This window comes from Alligator sinensis, unplaced genomic scaffold (genome assembly GCF_000455745.1).
Source record: "Alligator sinensis unplaced genomic scaffold, ASM45574v1 scaffold323_2, whole genome shotgun sequence".
Classification (NCBI taxonomy): Eukaryota; Metazoa; Chordata; order Crocodylia; family Alligatoridae; genus Alligator; species Alligator sinensis.
Window position 1 is genome coordinate 613,135 of NW_005842392.1, and position 20,933 is coordinate 634,067.

The 20,933-nt window shown below is 45.3% G+C and overlaps 1 protein-coding gene across 1 annotated transcript in view; it reads right to left on the reverse strand.

Moving 5' to 3' along the window:
* The window catches only part of CACNA1B (calcium voltage-gated channel subunit alpha1 B), a gene marked incomplete at its 5' end in the record, with an annotated part of 468,581 nt that overhangs the window by 361,363 nt on the left and 86,285 nt on the right, over positions 1-20,933 (reverse strand). The gene's annotated exons all lie outside the window — the stretch shown is intronic.

Here is a 20,933-nt window from a genome sequence, read left to right on the forward strand (position 1 = left end):
TTTTTGTCTCTATGATTGAAATATAGATGACACACATATATATACCTTCTCAGGCATGTCAGCATTATTTAAACATCCTCTACCTTCTAAAATCATTCTGTGACAATCTAAAACCTACACAAGGAATTTCAGCAGCAGAAATTGCTGTGTAAATTTAAGTCAGCATCAGGTGCCAGCAACAGTGATGGCCAAACAACTACTTGTCTCTGATGGCTCAGACCCTGGAAGCAAACTTAGCCTTTCCCTTGTCACCCGCCACAGCCTACCTGCCCGCCCACCTACAGGTGTGCCGGTCATGGGCTGGGAAAACAAAGAGCAACATGATGGGAGGATTTTTAATGAGGATCACCCAAGGAGAATGACAGATTTTTGACTATCTGTGAGATGAAAATTATAGGGTGGGATGGTCTGTTCTGCAGGAGGTCAGATCAGACGATCGCTGCAGTGACCACTGGTTTTTAAACTGCAAATCACACCCCATATGTATTGGTTTAGAATCTCCTGACTTTAACCATTTTCTCAAGACATAGGGGTTATAGCCTTAGTTGCATTCATTATCCCTGGGGCGCAATCAAATTGTTGTGGGAAGGCCAAGAGGAAACAGTTGTACCTCCCTGATCTTGAGGAAATGTTAGTAGTGGCCTCAGCTCCTGCACTGTTTAGAGCAGAGGTCGACAACATCTTTGGGCACAGTGCCAAAAAACCCCACAACCTCAATTTGTAAGATGTTGGCATGCCAGGGGCAGATAGCAGGGGAGCGGCAAGGGGCCCAATCCTTGTTATGGCAACACAGCCCCAGCCCCTTCCCCACTGTCTGCCCCAAAGCCCGTGTGCACCAACCACCAGTGACAAGCCAGGTCGGGGTTCCACAGACCCCGGTACAGCTGCTTGTCACAGCCAGTCTGGGCTCAGGATAGGCCCATGCTGCCCGCCACAGAGCCCAGGCTGCTTGCAGCAGGTGGTGGGAAGGCTGCAAGAAGCTACACTGGCGTCCGCAGATCCCCAGTCCAGCTTCTTGCCAGCAGTGGGTACGTGCATGCCTCAGGGCAGACAGCGGGAAAGGGGCCACAACAAGGACTGGGCCCCTCATGTTTCCCCTGCCATAGATCCCATAGAATCGTAGAAAATGAGGGTTGGAAGGGACCTCAGGAGGTCATCTAAAGGAGGACCATCCCCACCTAGAGCATTCCAGCCAGGGCTTTGTCGAGCCGGGCCTTACAAATCTCCAAGGATGGAGATTTCACCACCTCTGTAGGTAACCCATTGCAGTGCTTCACCACCCTCCTAGTGAGAAAGTTTTTCCTAATATCCAACTTAAATCTCCCTTGCTGCAGTTTGAGACCATTGCTCCTTGTTCTGTCAAGGTCCACACTGCAAGGTACGTATACCAAGGAAAACGTCTTCACGTGCCACACTCTGGCACGTGTGCCGGGGGTTGCCAACCCCTGGTTTGGAGCAACTTTAGGGCTTCCCTGAAATCCACCGACTAGCTATTACCCCAAGAGGCTATTACAACACCCTAGAAAAACCAAAGTTTGGTAGCATTCTCAGCATGGCCCTTATACAATGGTTGCATCTCAGCTGGGAACGTAATGTCTCTAACCCTGTGACCTATAATTTTTGCTCCTCTGGCTAGTCAGGTTGACAAAATAGTTCCTGTCTGGATTCCTCAAACCTGTTAGTTTGATTAACAAGAGAAATGTACCAGGACATCATTCTACCATATGAATACTGAGAGAGAGTATCATACTGCCCAGCCCTTAAAACCTCCTGCTGCCACATGGCCTGATCTGACTCCAAACAGAAGAGATTAACAGTATACCAGAAGAAACAAAAGAAGCCAAATACGTTACAAGAAAATGCAAACACATGAAAAACGCAAAACCATGAAAAGCCAAGCAACAGCTCTGAGCTGAAGTACAACCAGCAGTCAACACTCATTCCTGTTTACTCTGTGTATATCGTCACCCCAACACAAAAGCCAAACTCGCCAAATTTGCCTCTAAAGTTTAGGGGCTAGTTTGGCCTTTGTGTTGGGGTGAATGTATACACAGAGTCTAAACCCGTATCTGCTCTACGAATAATCATTTACATGTACATAATCCCTTGCTTGCATACACAGACTGAGCTCTAAAAAATCTAAGCCTTCACCCAAGGATTAAAGAGTTGTCTTTTCTTTCTACCTGACCAGTGCTTCTGCACCATCTCACATGGGGCTTAATTCCAAGGGACAATGTGGAACGTGACCCAACCTAGCATCTGTTTCCAAAAAGAGTAAAGGAAGTAATGCTACAAAGAAGAACCTGTGGCCTGACCCCCTGATTCCCTAAGGAAAGTGAGTCATCTTGTAGAGATCTCACTCAGGAGGTACTTTGTGCTGCCTGCAAAACTAGTCTTCACATGTTGCACTGGTATTTTAGCCTCTCCCTTGTGGGATGAAGTGAGCTGGCCAGCTGTAGGATATAACAATTATTGAATCAGGCTTAGATGCACTTGTGGCAAATGCATATGCAGATGTTGGCCTGGTTTGTGTGCACAGCTGCTGCTGTAGAAGTGTAACCGTAAATTGTGCAAATACAACAGCGCAGGCACAGTGTGAGAAGCTGGCTGGGAGTGTCTACTATACAGCTGTTTCTTTTGCTTTGGATGGGCTGACAAAGGATGGAGGAGGGAAACACTGGATTTGGAATCTCAAGGGCATGGCCATCTGATCCCGAGAGCTCCACCACAGTCAAAGAAAAGATCACTTCCATTCTGGGATCTTAGATGGCTCCTGGACCTTTACCTTATTCCGACAAGAAGGGAAGGGCTAAGATTACTGGGAGAATGGCAGAACAGGCATTTTGAGCTCTGGCTCTCCCAATCCAAGGACTCTTAATTAGACTTGCTAGCAAAAGATGGAAATTCAGTGATGATGATGTTTCAGCTGAAGGTTGCAAATGAATCTGCTCTCTGCGTGTCTGTCAGGTTAGGAGTGGCAGGTCTGATTTGAATATTTAACAATCCATTGCCTCCATTTATGTAACGCTCCATCACAGTGACACAGTGAACAGTGCATCAATCCTAGCAGTGTAATAGCAAGTGATACAAAATGACAGCAATCAATTATTTACAGTACCAATCTCTAAATAGTGCAGAACCTATGACTGATTTAAAGAGGGGGAAGGAAGAACCAGGCAAGACATCAGGTGTGACTGAGCATTTAGAATAAGTAGCTCCATGCCAGAACGCCTGCATTCTTTTGCAACTGATCTGTTGTGTAGCCTTGACCATGTTCTTTAATCTCTGTGTACCTCAATTTTCCCTTCTGTACAATCACGATGACAATACTGGCCTCTCTCACTGTGGTTTTCATAAAGTAACTAATGTTTTAAAGCATTTTGAGATACCCCTGAGTATCTCAAGGGGCTAAATATGTGCATTGCTATTATTACAGTTAAAACCTGGGTATGTTTAGCACAGTTACAGCCTATCAGGTTACCTGGTTTATTTCATTAAACTGAAATATTCCACAGGAACTTTACATGCTTCTTTCTGTGCCCGCAGAGTGAAACCAAAAAGGACTGCAAAACCCACTTGGGATCCAAAGTCACAGTGCAAGAGCTCCCTTCTCCCCTCCCTCCCTCTCCCAAGGGGTTTTAATGTGAAAAATAACATAACAATGCTGAATATAAAGGATAATGCCAAGTACTTTGTCTATAAGATACTGGCAGTGAGGCTGCTATCTCAGCAGCGCCCTGATCTGCCAGACAGGAAACGCACAGACTGCCAAGGCTCAGAAAGGAGCCACTGTATCAGTGTTATCTTCTTTGGAACTTAAAGCACCTCAGATGGACTATGATGTAATAGCTTCTCCTAGGTGCAGATAGTAAGTCCATCTTTTCTGAGTCAGCCAGAAGACTTCATCTCTCCAGTCCCTGTCTCCTTTCCTCAATGCTTACAAACATGTCTTCCCAACTTCACATTTCCTTTGAAAAGGCAGCATGTGCCAGTCCTTAGCCACAGGTGGCACCAAGGGTCTGACCACCCATTGCAGAGATAGCATAGGACTCTGGGTGGAGAAAAAAGCAATTATTAAAAATGTGGAGAAAAAAAGTAATGCTTTAGGCACAAGATAAAAGCACCAAGATGCTCTCCAGAACCTTTAGAACTGTTTGATTCCTGATAATGCTGTAAGTGCCTTTAAAGAAAAAGGAAAAAATAGAGAGAGAGATAATACAGAGAAAAGATTGGCATCTCTGAGAGATCCAATAGCCTCATTCATAACACCAGGGCAAGTGGTGTAAGTACACCAACACTCCATGAGCGTTTGTACACAACATGGGGGTTTAATTCTTCCTAAATTGAAGCAGTGTTTTTTTAAGTGGTGAACCCAGAAGAGGACAGGAAGTATTTCTGTTCCACTGCTGAGAGTACAGGGGGGCCCCCCTGTGCACTCCCTAGTAGACCCAGAACTGGACAGGAAGTGCTTCTGGTCCACTTCTGGGTTTGCTGCCGAATGCACTGGGGACTCCACCGCGCTCCTGTGGGATGCTCCATCTGCCCCAGCATCACAGCATACACGAGCCACCTGCTACCTAGAGGTATGTAAAAAAAACATTTAGAGTTGTGTCTATGTCCGAATTGCCGAATCTTTCCAAATCTCTCCAAATCAATTTGGAGGGTTCCAATTCGATTTGGAGAGATTAGAGGGTCTCCTGATTCAATTCCGGGGGGGTGCCTTGATTCATTCCCGATTGGGTGTTTTAGCCCCCGAATCGGGCCGAATCTCCACCGAATCAAATCAGGGACCAAAGCTTCACACTGCCTTAGTGTACATCTGTGTTGAAGCCCAATCCTCACCTGCCTCTCCAGCGGTGGGGAGGGGAAAGCAAGCTGCTGGTGGGCAGAGCAGACCCTGAGCTTGGGGCTGGTGCCTCCCTCCACAGCAGCAGCGTCCACCCCCGCCCAGGCAGCACCCACCCGCAGGCACCTAGCTCAGGCAGTACCCAGGGGGCCCCGCAGCCACAGAGGGAAGCACTGGGCCCCCACACAGCTCAGGTAGGCAAGCAGGCTCAGGGGTGGGGGGCGGAGATCAGGATTGCCGCTGTTTGGTTTTTTTCCTTCTGTGGAGCCTACCTTCCTGGGCTGCTGCCAGGCTGCCTGCATGGTCTTCCTGCACAGCCCCTGAGCCACACGGAGCCCATTGCTTCCCTCTGCAGCTGTAGGTAGGAAACTAAAACTCCTCACAGGTGTTTTACTTTGCACTGCCCCAAAGTCATTTGCTGCGTCCCGAAGTCATTTAAGGCGCATTACGCTGCTGAATGTGCTACAGCAGCTAGAATTAACATGCAATATGCCGCTGAATGTGCAAACAGCAATGCCATTAAAAAGGTGCAAAAGACATTTGACCTGCTTTAAAGTGTTGTCTACAAATGCCCCGAGTTCCTATGTAAACTGCCAGAGAACAGGGTTAACAGTTGGCATGCCATACAGCAATCAGCAAGGAAAAGACTCATTCCTTATTGCTTCCAGCAGTTAGGATGCTTCTCAACCTCTAGAGTGTGAAAGATCTCATGAGAGCAGGCTTCCCTGGGAGGCATCTGGCACAGTTATGATTCTTCTTTGTTCCAGCCTGATCTCTCTAAAAGCCTGTTCCCACAGAGTTAAGTTTTCATTAATTATTTGATTTGCACTGCTGATGTGCTTAGCACTCTACAAAAGCAAAGTAAGATGAAGAAAAGTTACTAATATCTTACATTATATTTACAATAACTTGTATGAAACTGAGGGTTATTTATTAGGGGTGTGTGAAGCGGGCCCTATTCAATTTGGATTCGGCCCAAATCAGAAACAGTGATTTGATTCGTTGATTCAAATCACTGTCCCTGATTCAATTCGGCCGAATCTGAAGATTCGATGCTGATTTGGAGAATCAGCGATTTGGACATAGACATAGCTTTAAATGTTTTTTCTACATACCTCAAGGTACCAGCATGGCTTGTAAACACTGCAATGCTGGGGTACATGGAACGTGCCACAGGAGTGTGTGTGTATGGGGGGGGGGCTCCATGTGCTTGGCGGTGAACCCAGAAGTGGGCCAGAAGTACTGCCAGTCCACTTCCAGGTCCACCAAGGAGTGCACTGGAGGGCCCCCTGCACCCCGCCAGCTCAGCAATCAGCCGTGGGGGGACCCTGGGTGCCCCCCCAGACCCAAGAGGCACCAGTCACTGAGGCAGAAGAGTGAGGGGGGCCCCCCCAATACGCTCCCCGGTGGACCCGGAAGTGGACCAGAAGTACTTCTGGTCCACTTCCAGATCTTCTGCTGAGCACACTGGGGAGTCCCCCGCACTTCTGTGGGACACTCCAAATCTTTGCCAAATTGAATCAGGGACCAAAGCTTTGTACGGCCCTATTATTTGTGTAGCAGACAAAAAGAGTTTAATCTCTGCTCTCTGCAAAAGCACAGGGAGAAAAAAGAAAAATTAAGTCTCCTTTCCTTAAACAAATAAACTTGCTACCTATTCACTATAACCTGCTGACGCTGGTTATGATTCCCCTAAAATGGAGCTTCACACCCTCAGCCAGGTCGGGTCCAGATATAGGGCTAGAACTAAAACCCCAAAAGAGAGGGCACGCACAAATTATTTATGAAGGATTTATGCAGTGAGTGAAATTCCCCCCCCCCCCTCCCCCGGGTGTACGTGAGTGCCTTTTGATTCTTTATTTCTGCTGTAAATAATTTTCAATGATAACAGACAGCACCACATTTGTATGGAATGTGAGTGACTCCTAAACAAAAATGAGTAATTCTGCCTGAAATGATGGAGGCACAAGAGGCAAAAGAGTATCTGGAGAGCAAGAAGAGAATTTGTTTACTGCATTTCCAGCCAATCAGACCCATTTTGATGGAAAACAGGATTGAGTATTCCAGTGTCAGCTTTTGGCAGGGACAGAAAGGATGCTTGAAACTTTTAACACTGAAAAACAAATGTTAAAACATTCTGCAAGCACAAATTCCAACCCATTCCTCTGTCCCCCTCCTCCCCCCCCCCCCCCAAAAAAAAAAAATCCTTCAGAGCTCCTTAAATACATATCAGCTTCTAAAAGCATTCACTCAACTAGGTGGCATATGTTGACACCTCCCTTTTCATGGTGTAATCATCTCATGGAACAGATATGAATGACATGACTCTCAGGCATCACCATTGTTGCTGCTGGCGCTAAATTTCAAAAGTGTTCCCACTGGCCTAACTCTATTCCCATTTGCTGTAACAGGTTTACACGGGCTTCATTCTACTTTGTATCTTGGGATTTCCAAAATACCATAGGATGAGACCCTCAGCCACCTCCCAGTACCAACTATTTTGAAACCACCCAAAAAGGCCTTTCTGAGGATCAGCACCATGTCACACCACCATCCCCTCTAGCACAACCCAAGAGAGAAGTGGATATACTTCCATCCTATGACTGCTGTGCTGGTATAGTGCCCCACTGAAGTTAACAGGGCTCCATGCAGAAAAGTAGCTCAAAGCAATTTGCTCATACAGTTTAATTACCCTTCAGAGAAGAAGCAACTCAGCGGCATCATACTGTCCCTTTCAGTAGTAACTATGGGCAGAATGCCTTTATATGGAGCCGGAGTGGGGGTGGGGAGCCTTGACGTAAATAAATGTGCTAAAAAACACGAACAATTATTTATCTTCCTATTTTTTCATGTCAAGAGGGGGCTGATAACTTGGCAAAGCATGTGAATGAGTATGTGTGTATGTGTGTGTGAGTGGAAATGACTGAGCATGTGGGGTGACGCCATGAGGACAAGTGAGTGTGAGTGAGTTTGAGTGTATATTTATGAATGAATTAGTATCTCTGAAAGGAGGGGTATGAAGTAGTGTAATATTCAAGAAGCTACATAAGACCCAATCTGGGGGTGGCCAAATCTGTCTAAAAAAAGAAGTCACCATTCTAGACTGAACTCAAACATTTGATATTTCATTGGCATCTTAGAATTAGGTGCCTGGTATCATTCAAATTTTGAGCTTCTCTTGGATCACTGCCTTGCTGGATCAGATTTCTGGTTCTCACATAACCAGGAATGTCCCCCATTATTACGTGCGTTTCCTGGCTCTGCCCTGAAACCAAATTCCAGAACACTTGATGTGAAAATTTACCATCCAAAAAGTATTAATGTTTTACCTGAGGATGTAAAAATAGTTTTAAGTGCATCCTGAGAAGAACGTAAGTACTGACCTCAGCTCACATAGTCTGTGGCATGCAACTCCCCTGCCCTGCACTGTGACCCTACCAGATCTTATAAGCCAAGCTGGGCATCTGTGGGGGTAATTATATCCCCAACCTGTAGCATGTAGGTTGACCCCTGCACCCACAGAGAAACCCACCAGCTTCATAATAAATTGCAAGAGCACAGTAGTTTCCATCTGAAAAGTCAAGGCCATTTTAACAACATAACACCAGTTACGAGGCTAAATTAAATAATTCAGCCTCATAACCCCCCTCCCCATCCAGCACTCCTTCCCAGCGACTCATTCATTTTCATTATCTTCACTTTATACGTGGGAAAGATGAATCATAACAGAGCTATTAAGGTACATGCTCTAAGCCACATATAGTTACTCTATGGCAATCAGCAGAAACTTAAAACAACTGTTTTTTTAGCCCTGGGCTAGAGTCATAAAACTAGCCCACTCTGCCTGGGGAAAAAGAACACAACTTGGGACAGTAGAATAAAATAAAAAATGGTAGAAGTTAGCATCACAGGTAGGTAGGTCCAAGGCCAGGACACAGAATTGGTTTTATTAAAATGAATGGCATAAAAAAAACCCACTACTTTTACTGAGGTGTTTTAAAAATGGGAGGCTAAGGTGAGTTATGGACCAACACAGGGCTAATATTCTGTAACTACTTTAGTATTGAAAAAGAACACAGGCAAGGAGAACATTTACTTGTCTCCTTTCCAGCTATAGAAAGAACTTTGCATTCGGCCTCTTCATCTCACCTTATCCAAAATCCTGGAGGCAGTGGAAGGCTACAGAGGAAAGAGCTGGAACATCTTCAGCAAGGATCCACTGAGTCACACAGGTAAAAATTCCTGGTCCTGAAGCCCCATGTGGCCTTCCAGTGGAGAGGTAGGCATCCTTGTATTAAGCCCTGAGAGACAACTCTGTCCCTGAGAAACCTCCCAAATCTGCAGTGGTTTTCAGGTTCCTGAGAGGCAGGGGAGAAGACTTGGGAAGATCCCTGAGCTAGGTACAACTATCTGCATTACAAAAAAAAAAACAAAAACGCCTGTGCCTTTCTGCTACATTGTCTGTGATTACCAGAAATGGACTGAGCTTCAGTTTTATGTCAACTACCTACTCAAGCCCTCACTAGCTGTGCTATATTGGGGTCCCCCCAGTTCTCCAATCCAAGGACTGCTAAACCAAACTATTTCACTTGGAGGTGGATGCACATGTTGCCTAAGATACCCACTATAGTCTTCAGCAATGAAGACCCTAAAAGATCTTTACCATAATTGAGGTTAAACAATTGTTTTTTTCCTTTCTATTCTGCAGCGGCACTTGCTGGTTAATTTTTGCAGCAAGGTAAACAATAAACAGTGATTATGTGCATGTGGGAGAGGATTCAGCTGAAGAAGTGGATCAGCATTTGAATAACAATCTAAAACATACGTTTTATTTCCTCAATTACAATGACTCCAGAATGAGCAATGGCTACATTCAGGCACCATGTTCCACCAGACAACAGTATGCACAAGGCATTGAGAATGAATCACATGACCACCAGCTCAAAGAAACCTACATTTCTACCTAGTGGGATAAAAAGTAGCCCCATCATCTCAGAAGTGATTACATATACAAGACTGACGCATCATATCCAGGATATAGGAAACAGCATATACACACAGGTTGGGATATTCCAGGTAGGACTGGGAGAGCAGTCTGTCCCTGGAAGACTATGGTGTGTTATCAGCAAAAAAACAGAACTAAGAGGAGCAAATATGTCTGGAGAAAACTACAAAACAGCTTCTTAAGGATTGTAGTGGCTAAGTTTTGCAAATGTAAGAAAAAGCTCTCAGAGCAGAAAATGTACTATAAAATGGCATATCCCTCTGCTGTGGAGAGTTAGGGAGAACAAGAAAATCACCAAAAGGTGCTTCTGTCTGTCTCTATTTTCAATGTATTACCTCAGTATCATAAACCCCATTTCTGCTGTTCCTGGATAGAAACAAACCAAAAAAAGTGTTTTATATTACAATGGCTAACTAGAAAGAGAATGAAAGAGGGCCAGGCTCCAAGTGGACATAAATAAGCATAGCTTTAATGAGATCATTGGACCAATGTCTATTTACACTAGCTGAGAATTCATTCCTTAGATTTAATGGCAGTGTCTATGTAGGTTTCCTTTCCAGTTCATAATATTTCTGTTAAATGTACGGTTTTCTGGAAGGGAAAGAAACATCAGCCCCTTGCTCACGGTCCTCTGATGCAACTGCTCTACTCTCAATTATATTACGGTGCCACTAGAATCAAAGGAATGTGAGGATGTGCCTAGTGAATACATTTGCACAGCAAGAGCTTTCTCTCTGCCCGACTGTACGTGGAACATTCAATAGCGCAGCAGGTACGTTCTGCCTCGGTGTAGCCAGCATGCTACCCAGACAGCAGGTGCCCTCTACCTGATTGTACCTGGAAGGCTTAGCAGCAGCCAGGTAGTTAACTTTTTCAAGAACTATATCTGCTGTATTTAGGCAAAGGCAAAACAGCAAGGAGGGTTCATGTTGTTGACAACTCTAACAGGAAATTAAGAAGCTAAAATAAAATGCACCATCAAGCAAGAAGCTGGAGCAAGGCCAAAAATCAGAAGTAGATGTAAAGAAAACTGTATCAAGAAATCAGTTCTAAGCAGGCTCATTGAGCTCAATTACTAGAAATTAGAAAAGGAAATGGAAAAAGAAATATTGTCAAGGATACAAGGCATTAGGTGGTGTTAATGATTGCTGTTCTGTTTATTGTCTCTTTTCTAATCATGTTTTTATGGCATGGGATTTGCCATACCAAATCACAGCATTATTAATAGGGGAGTGAGGTCTAGCACTTCCAGACAGAAACATGCCTGATTTAGTGTCTTTAATTTAAGAAATTCAATTAAAAGTGAAGTTTAACGGCTTGGTTCTGGGCCTACAGTGGCTCTACTGCCAATCCCAATCATTCGAATTTAAAGAATCAGGTCCCAGAAAGCTCATGAGGTTGACTCAAAAAATCAAGTGATGCTGAGGGATTGTCTTCTGCTCTTTGCAGCATCCAACAATTCTGTTGTGAAGGTTTTTTGTAGGATAGAATGGGGGTGGGGGGGGTGTTATTGGATTTTTGTTCTTTTTCCAGTCGCAAGGACCAGGGATGTATTAAAAAAAAACGCAAAAGATTATCATGTACTCCCAAGCCCAAGAGCCAGAGCTTTATAGAAAACAATATAAAAATAAAAGAAGACTTCTGGTTAAATCAGAACAGCTGGCAACCTTCTCCCTCCAGCCTTCTGGAGACGTCTTCTCTCTCCCCAGAGCACAGGAGAGGGAACAGGCAGGAACTATTTTCTCTTTTTTAATTCCCCACTTCCCCTGCAAAGTCAGAACGAGTTAAGATGTCCAGCTGGTGGCCACCTCAAACCCTACTGGTTGGACAGTGTCAGGGTTGGGAATCAAAAGGGACCTCAATCAGGTCTGCCGCCAGTCTGGGTAAACCAAGTACTCACTATGCTGTATATCAGGGGTGGGCAAAATGCAGCCTGGGGGCTAGATGCGGCCCACCAGGCCATTCTATCTGGCCTGCGGGGCCCCCCCAAAATTAAGAAAATTTATATTTATCTGCAGCTGGCTGCCTGTCGTGCAGCCCTCGATGGCTTGCCAAAACTCAGTAAGTGGCCCTCCACCTGAAATAATTGCCCGTCCCTGTTGTATACCCATACTGCACTTACAGCAATGCAAAGGGACTACAGGCTGGGGCTGGGGCTGCTGCCATTTCAACTGGGTAGCATTATTGTTCCACTTAGGATTGGTACAAATGATTCTAAAAGGAGCACAAATGAACACCAAGCAAGAACAATGAGCTGAGTTCAGTGGGCAGACACTGATAATATCTCATGAGGGAGCCTCCTCACTAGCCGGCAATAAGAGGAAGGACCCAGAGGCCATCAGCCAAGCAGAGAGCCTGGTTTCTCTTCAAGAAAGACAACAGCGACACTGAGAGTGGTTCAACAGTGTGGTTCTTTGTCTAAAAAAATCCTTCATTGTTCCTTTCTCCCTGCCCCCCACCCCGTATTTCTTCCTTCTTCCACTTTTCTTTTTCCATCTCTCCTCTCTCCAAAAATCCTGCCTCTTGTCTTTCCTCTCACTCTCTCGGGATGGAGACTGAAAGTCCAGTTGCTCACCCTCCAAATGTGAGGGTGAAGAACCTTTTTGAAGGACGAAGTAGTAACAGGGCATTTGAGAATGCTGCTCTCCAAACAGTGTGGGCTTCTACCTGCAAGTCCTCAATGTGAGGATGAACAGTTTTGCACCCCATTTCACTAAGATATGACAGAGAAACCTGCCCCAGGACATATTTGCTAAGAATCCATAGAAAGTACCCAGAGTCCGAATTCAGCTTTGTTCCAAGGGCATCTTACATTTGTTCTTATTTGGTTTCTTGACAGCAGAAATGGGAACGGACTGGAGAGCCATAAGCACAGCAGCCTTTTAAACATGCTGTTTTAACTGACTTAATTATATTTCTTTAAAATCTGTTTTCTTTTATTAGGCTCCAAGGCAGGATTCATTTCTGGTATGTTCAATCACTGGGCAAAAGGGAAGAGACTTACAATTGGATCTGCATATTTAATGGATTTATCTGCTTAATGTGTCCAGGGCTTTTCGTATTTTGACCAGTTGGTACCCAGAAGCTGTAGCCATTTAACAGATTTCATCTGTTCTCCTCCACTCCTCTTGGTGAAAGCCCCCAAACCCTCAGCAGCTGTATAAATGGCTGCAGAATGCTGTTATCCTCCAAGGGTGTTCAATCTCATATTAGACATTTAAATGGATTTTACGGTTGTGACATTCACATTCATAAAGCAGCATGGCAAAAAATACTGCCGTGGTACTTTTATGCTACTCTGCTCAGAGTGTAGCCATTTAGGTATAGAATGCATAGGCACATATACCTTGCAGCACTTAGTCTGCCAGGACACCAAACAGCTAAGGGAATGGATAAACAAGCCAGGGAGCATTTCACCTAGCCATTTGGTTGCTGGTTTGAATCCAGCCCAGGGCAGCAAGGATCAAAACTTACCATCTGATGGCTGTTTGGTGGCTCATATGAAATGAGTTGTTGGTCTTGGTCCAGTTCCCAGTGGGCAGTTATCCATGCTTCTCAGAGTCACTGCCACAAGTAGCTCCCTTGTTGGCACTCTTGGGAGAGATGCCAAGGGCTGAACAGGTGCCAGGCTGAATAGAGATGGGTCCCTTGAGGTTTGCTGGCAAGAAAGCTTGCACTGCCCATGCTGCACCTGTTCTGTGGCTAGATGGAAGCATTCAGACACCAGGGCTTTCAGTCTGGCACCTTTCTCTAAAGAGTCATTGCTTTCAATTCTCTGCTTTCTGTCTCTGTATCTTGTGTGTTTTTCCTCAGCTGCTCACAAAGGTCCACAAAAAACACCAAATGCACAGCAAAGAAAGAACCTCTGAAAAACACTGAAATTCCATCTGAGAATCATAAAGGTCATCTAGATCTCCACTCCCTTCTCAGACATACTCAGTGCATGATGGTGGAAAGGGGCCAAGGCCAGATTTGGGGGGGGGGGGGGGGGCAATTTTGCAACTATTTAGTTGGTCTAATAAAAGATATCACATTTACCCAAAGCACCTTTATGAAAATAAAAGTATTTCCTCAGGAGAGACTGGTGAAGATGGAGACTATTTCATATCAAGGTACCAAGGGAGGGAGTTGAGGCCTGTTGGGAAAAGGAAAGGAGGATGCAGCAGAAGAACAGAAGTGCTAAAATATGTCAGGGATGGGACATGCAGGTAGAACAGCAGTCCCTGCTAATGCAAAGATTAGGTAAGATTATCTCAAGTGACTAGGGGCTTTGAATACTACAATAAAGGGGCATGATATCTAAAGGGCAGGGGGTCAGCACTTTTTGACAACCAGGTATCTATCTCATGTTGGAGATCTGATATCCTTAGTTGCTTTGGCTTTAGGGAGCTGAGGAGGCTGAGACTTGTCAGAGGAAGCCTGGGTCAGCAGAGGAGAAGACAGGATGCCAGGCAAAGAAGGGGAGCTGAATCAGGTCTCACATAAGAACCCGGAAAGCAGCTCTGCATACAGCTCCTTAGGACACGCCAATCCCTGAGAGAGATCCAGCTGAATTGGGGCAGCAACCTTTTGCCAGAACACATACCTTGAGCAGCACCCACAGTCTCTCTGATCAGAGCCCTGCAGAGGATATCTGAGTGGGCACTCTCATGCAGGATTTTGAGCTTTTATGTTTTGCAGCAGCTCAGGATGACTGTGTCATTCATGAGTGGGATGTGCAGCATCATCCCTCATGAATGAAAGTAAAAAAAAAATAAAAAGGAATCACACCACCCACCAGCAGGTACACTATAAATACCATGGCAGAGGGTGTCTGCAGAAGAACTGGAGGTGTCAACTCTATGGCACATTTATAGAGTTGCTTATGTAACTTCTTTAGTATCTGTAGCATGGTTAAGACATGTCCTTTTGGCCAAGCTGGTTACATCTAAACTAAAAGGATGAGTTCAGTTCTGCTCCGAATCCCACAAATATCACTCTAAGTACAAGGTACAAAACTGACCTTTCCCTCTTTCAAATTTCCTGTTAGATGGATAATTATTTATTAGCATTGCCTGCCAGGAACTCAAGGTTTCCCAAGAGCAATAAGGAACCTTTCTGGGGGGAAAAACATCTGCCCTGCCTTAAAAGTCTACAGTCTAAATAGAGTTACTGCTGCCTGGTGTGTACAGTTAAAAATATCCTTCATTTTTATACAGGACATTCGGAGCAACTACAAGACTAGGACTAGGGAAAAAAAACAGAGAAATATGCTTTTATCATCTGGCATACACAGGTTGGATCAATTAGACAAATTAACAGATGAAGGGCATGGACAGATGGTTTTGTATACCAATGTATATTATACCGAGGTCAAGAGACCTGCAGTTATCATAGGGGAGCTATTATAAGCTATCATGGGGTAACTTGATACAGTAAGCACTATTACTATACCTCACCACAAGGTGATGAGAAGCAGGTAACAGCCTGTTTGCCTTCAGGAAATGGCTTCTTCCAGATAGACATGGGGAGACAACACCTAAACCGGTATAATTTACAAGAGTAAGTTCTTACTCCTGACTGAGAAAATGATTGGGCTTGATTGAACAAACTTCCCCAGGTTGGGTGTTTACATCATGTCTTCTACTTTTTTGCATGGGTACAATGATGATTACACATGCAAACATGTTGTCTGTCCTTGCCTGATTCTAAACTAATCTCTCTAACCTCATAAATTAGATTGCATTCCATAATAATGTACAACATAAATGTATGAGGAAACTGAGTTAGAATAGAAAATCATTGCCCTGTGGATTGATCAATGTGAAGGCATAGGTCCAGACTTTACTCTTGACTGCACCACATGTAAATGTAAAGTAACCCCTCTCTGGATTGACATACCCTCTGCAGCTGACATTGAAGCCTGACCCTTTAAATCTCAAAGCTGCTGCATGTAACTTTTTTTTAATCCAGGGAGCAGCAGTTTTTGTTTACAAAGCAAAAACCACATAATAGCATAAAGAGACATTTCTATTAAGAAAACTGTTTGGTTTTACTGTTACGGAGAAAGAACATTGTTACCTGGAGGATGCAGCTGGAGAGAAGTCAGAAATAAGATGCACTGAGACAGAGGCAGGAAGAGAGAAAGGGGCATGAGAGAGACAGGTCGCTTTGGGCAATGGTTAGAAGATAGGACAACTTGGTGAACAGCCAGGAGGCACCTGCTGTGGGTCTCTGAGTCAATTTTACAGACATCTCTCCCTAAATAATAAATGAGTCCTAATGTAGTAAGTACTGAAGGTGTAAGTGGGGCAAGACTGGTTTATGCTGTAGCACCAGATCTATGAAAAGAGCAGCAAGGGATCAAACCCCCATTCCCTTCAGGAGGTATGAAGGCTCATCATGGCCTTCTGCAACAATTTTGAGATGGATAATTACTAGGGGCGTGTGAAATGAGCCCTATCCGATTTGGATTCGGTACAAATCAGGGACAGTGATTCGATCCGTTGATTCGAATCACTGTCCCTGGTTTGATTTGGCTGAATCCGAATCTGACGATTTGATGCTAATTTGGTGAATCAGTGATTTGGACACAGGCACAGCTTTAAAAAGTTTTTTCTACTTACCTTGAGGTAGCAGCACAGCTTGTGATCGCTGTGATGCTGGGGCAGATGGAGCGTCCCCCAGGAGCACAGGGGGCCCCCCATGTTCTCGGCAGCGAACCCAAAAGTGGACTGGAACTACTTCCAGTCCACTTTCAAGTCTGCTGGGCAGTGTGCTGGGCGCCGCCCCCCCCCCCCCCCCCCCCCCCCCCCCCCCCCCCCCCCCCCCGCCCCCCCCGCGCACGCAGGGGGACCCCAGGTGCCCCCCAGACCCAGGAGGCACCAGTCACCGACCCAGGGGAGGAGGTGTGGGGGGGCCTCCCAGCATGCTCCCCAGTAAACCAGAAGTGCTTCTAGTCCACTTCAGGGTCTGCTACCAAGTACGCTGGGGAGCCCCCTGTGCTTCTGTGGGATGCTCCATCCACCCCAGCACCACAGAGTTCAGAGCCCCTGCTACCTAGAAGTATGTAGAAAAAACATTTAAAGCTGGCTCTGCATCCGAGTTGCTGATTCTGTCTGAATCTCTCCAAATTGATTTGGAGGGTTCTGAATCGATTCGGAAAGATTAAAGGGCCCTCTGATTCGATTTGGATTTGGAGATTCAGCCACCGAATCGAGCTGAATCTCCACTGAATCGAATCAGTAACCAAAGCTTCGCACAGCCCTAATAATTACCTACAACCCACTTCCCCAGCATTTGCTGAGATGTCACAATGGTTCTTAGGGCATGGGAAACCTTCCCCTCATAGCATGGGAGCTGGGCTCTGCTCCTGCCTTGTTTCTTCCTGAAACTGGAGTACCACTAGGCAAAGCTCTCTGCTACTAGCCTTCGGTGGCTCCTATCCAAATGGGTAAGCTCTAAGTCTGCAAGAATCAGAAGCAGTGTCAGACAAGGATTTTTTAAAGGGGGACAATGCGCCAGGGAGAAGCAACAGTGGAAGAGAAATCTTGAGTAATTATTATGAAAACCCAAAGTAATGATATTTGGACACAGGCGTTTGATAGTCACAAGTGGCAGAGCAATAAGCAAGGACTAGGCAGGAAATATGAGTTGCAGCAACTCAGTTGGTCCTTAAAAACCCCCAGAACAACCCTCGGTGCTTTGCTCATTTCAATTTCTCCATTTATTAAACTCACCTGACCCTCACTAGAGGGCTGTGCAGTTAATTAATTAACACTTGATATTCTTGGATGAAACACAGAGCAGGACTACATATAGATAACATCTGTAGAAAGCAGACTCTAATGGAAAACTTTTGAATAGAATAAGCATGAAAGCTTACATTTTCATTGGCAGCTAATTATTGAAGGTCAATGGGACATAGGTGGGACCTTTAAACATTTCAGCCTGAGTCAATAGGATACTATAGAAATTATTCTGAAAACTCTAAAGATTCACAGACTTTAAGTCCAGAATGGGTAACCTAGTGTAACATCCTGGCCATTAAGGCCAAACAATGGCCTATTTGGGAAGGGGAAATAACTACAACTCCTCAGGTTTTTAGAACCTTCTATTTGAGGAATGATATAACCAGGGGTTGTGACACTTCTGTCCTTCCTGTACTGCTAGTTAGGAGAGAGGATAACTGTCCGATTCGTGTTGTGAAATACAGAGTTCCAGCATGGACGCTGCTGAGAAGCAGCAGCTCTCTAGAAACATTACGGTATGATCAAAAGGTCCTGCAGGAAGACTCTTAGCCTCCCATATGCAGTAAGGTTTCCCCCCACACACACACAGCGTCACAAACGTTTTTGTGAGTTTTAAAGGTTTCTAGACTCATTTTTCACTGAAATCTGGTGCACTAACAATGACTAAACTGGTTCAGTGCTCCTCTTTGGTATGGTTTAATGTTGAGAAATGTGGTTAGTTATTTACTGATCACCCAGTTCTACACAATAGGACTAGAAACAAGACAGCAGATATTTTTTATGACATTTCAGGGCAGCCCTGTAGAGCCCTGATCAGACACAGAACAATTCAGAAGCTCACCAGAACGTTTCAGGACTATAAAGCACATGAGGTTCTACGAAGAGATGACAGGGATTGGGGAGAGTGGAACCTCATGTATTTTTTAGCTGCTTTTCTCATCACTAGTAACTACGTGGGCATGCCATGTTCTTGCAGGAGATTCTCAGCAAGGAATGAGTCTCCACCTCAGTGCATGCTCAGCAGGCACAGACTTTGGTGGCTCCTGTTCTGTCTTCCTATCCCAGTGAAGCTGGAGACACTCACACACGGAGATACCTCTCAGCATAAGCTAGCATACCACATACCTAGAGTCTGTGGGGCTGGGGTTCATGTGGGAGACAGGAGGGGGGGGGCGGGCCTGCTTGCCCAGCGAGCAGCGAGGCGGGGGGTAGGGCAGTGGGAAGCCAGGCAGACCCTGCTGTACCTGCAGTCTCTGCTGGAGCTGCAGCCAGGGAGCAGAGGGGAGGGGTCAGCCCTGCTGTGGAACAAAGAGCCCCGTCCAACCCAAAAAGCATGCCGGGATGCTGGGGGAGTCTGGTTTAACTTAAACCAGAAAGGAGTCTGGGAAAGACATTGCATAAACCGGTTTGAGCCAAATCAGTTACGTCTGATACTACATTCAACCAGGTTTATCTCAAACCGATTTTAGCCATTTTCAAACTGGCTTATGTGCACTGAACATCTGTCCTGTTACAGGTTTAAACCAGTTTCTGATCACTTAAACTGGTTTGTGTGTAATGTCTGTCCCTAGCCAGAGAGAGAGAGCCACACCAGGGATGGCTGCCCAAGTGGAATCATGCCCTCCGGTGCAGTGTAGGCATCAGCATAGGGAAAGGGTAAAGGAGCCCAAAGCCGAAATGGTAAGATACCTGAAAGCCAAGAGAGATTTGAGGAGGGTGAGAAGGCTCAGATCAATTGAAGAGAAAGACAACTGGGAAAATAACATTTGGGACAACAGCAACATAGCATGGTATAGTACAGCAAGGGATGAGACCTGACCAAGCCTGGTGAGAGAGTCTCAGAGTAAGAGAAGAGATGGGCTTGAGCACTGACGAGAATAAGGAAAAGGCAAGGTAAGCCAGTAAGAACAGATAAACTAAAAGGTAAAAAAAAAGGCTCCAGATGACATTTAGTCCAAGGCCCTTTTCCCCAGGGTTGGCTTTACAGACACAGAAAATCCCAGAGCAATGCTCTGAAAACCTGTTCCCAGTGGTTTGCAAGTACAGACAGCACGCCTACCTACCCCCTTGTATCTAGCCTCCTGTGCTACAGCTTCCCCTTTCCTGGTACAGCTCTGCCCCAAATCAGTCATGTGACATGGCAACCCCTTCCGGGCTGGGACGCCTGATGACAGGCATGTTGCAAAGCTACTGAGGAGGCTAAGGCAGGAGAAAGAGAATAAATGTTACAGCAAAGATGCAGCAAGAACTGGACAGGCTGCAGGGAGAAGGAGAGGGTTAGCAGGGTGGAAAGAAAGAAACTCTAGAATAATGAATCCACAACAGCGTCACCAGCCCAGCCATTTGCAGAGATATTGAGATGAACTTCTCTGCATACATGCAAGTCATTCAGCTGGTGGTTCCACACAGCAGCCCGCCTCCACAGCGCCATCCTTCTGTATCACTTACTCGTTAAGCTAGCACTCCCATCTGGGACTCTTCCCCCACCAGCTCCTCACTCTGCAAACAGAATGCATAAACCGGTTGTGACAATGCCAGCCACAAGAAAAGGCTCGGCATCCTGTACCACTCCCCTGCCACTTGGTGCACAATGGAAGTTTCAGAGATGTTTGTCTCATTAAAGCAAATAAATAAAGTGGTTTTACAGCCTGTAGTTCCAAATGTGTCAATCAACACTCTCCAGTCCTGGTGCAATTGCTTTTACGGGCGTGTTTGTTGTTTTTCATCCTCATCAGTCAATGATTTTGCATTAACAGTGTTGAGCACCACAAATTCCCAGCTAAGAAGGATCACATATTGTGAGACTGGGCCTTATCTTTCCAGCTTTTGATACCAAAGGCCTTATGTGCACAGAGCTATTTTTGCATTGATATAATAAGACCAATGCAGGTGGACTTCCAAAGTGATGGTCACTTTGCTGTGGTATAAATGACTATACATTAGGCCCCAATGTAGCTAAGAGCAAAGGAAAAAAACTTCATTGTGGCTACTGAGGAACTGGCCTGGCTCATACTGACATTCTAGATCCTCTCTCTCTAGTGCAAAGGAAAGGAGGGAAAAATTGCTTACCAAGATGATTAAATAAAACGTTAGCTATTCCCGTCAACCACTGGCTTTGGGTTTGACGTCAGTACTGAATGCATTAGCTATATTTGTCGTTCACAATCTAAAAATATCTGAAGCATTAAAAAAAAAAAATAGGGCAAAGCTGCAAGAACTGTTGGGTCCTTAAGAGGCACAAAGTACTTCCGAATCTTACCTGTCTTCACCGTGTGGTCCAGGAGTGGGAGTTGTTTGTCTACGTTGTGTGACACAGCCCATGGGACTGACTTCTTAAAAAAAAAAAAACTCA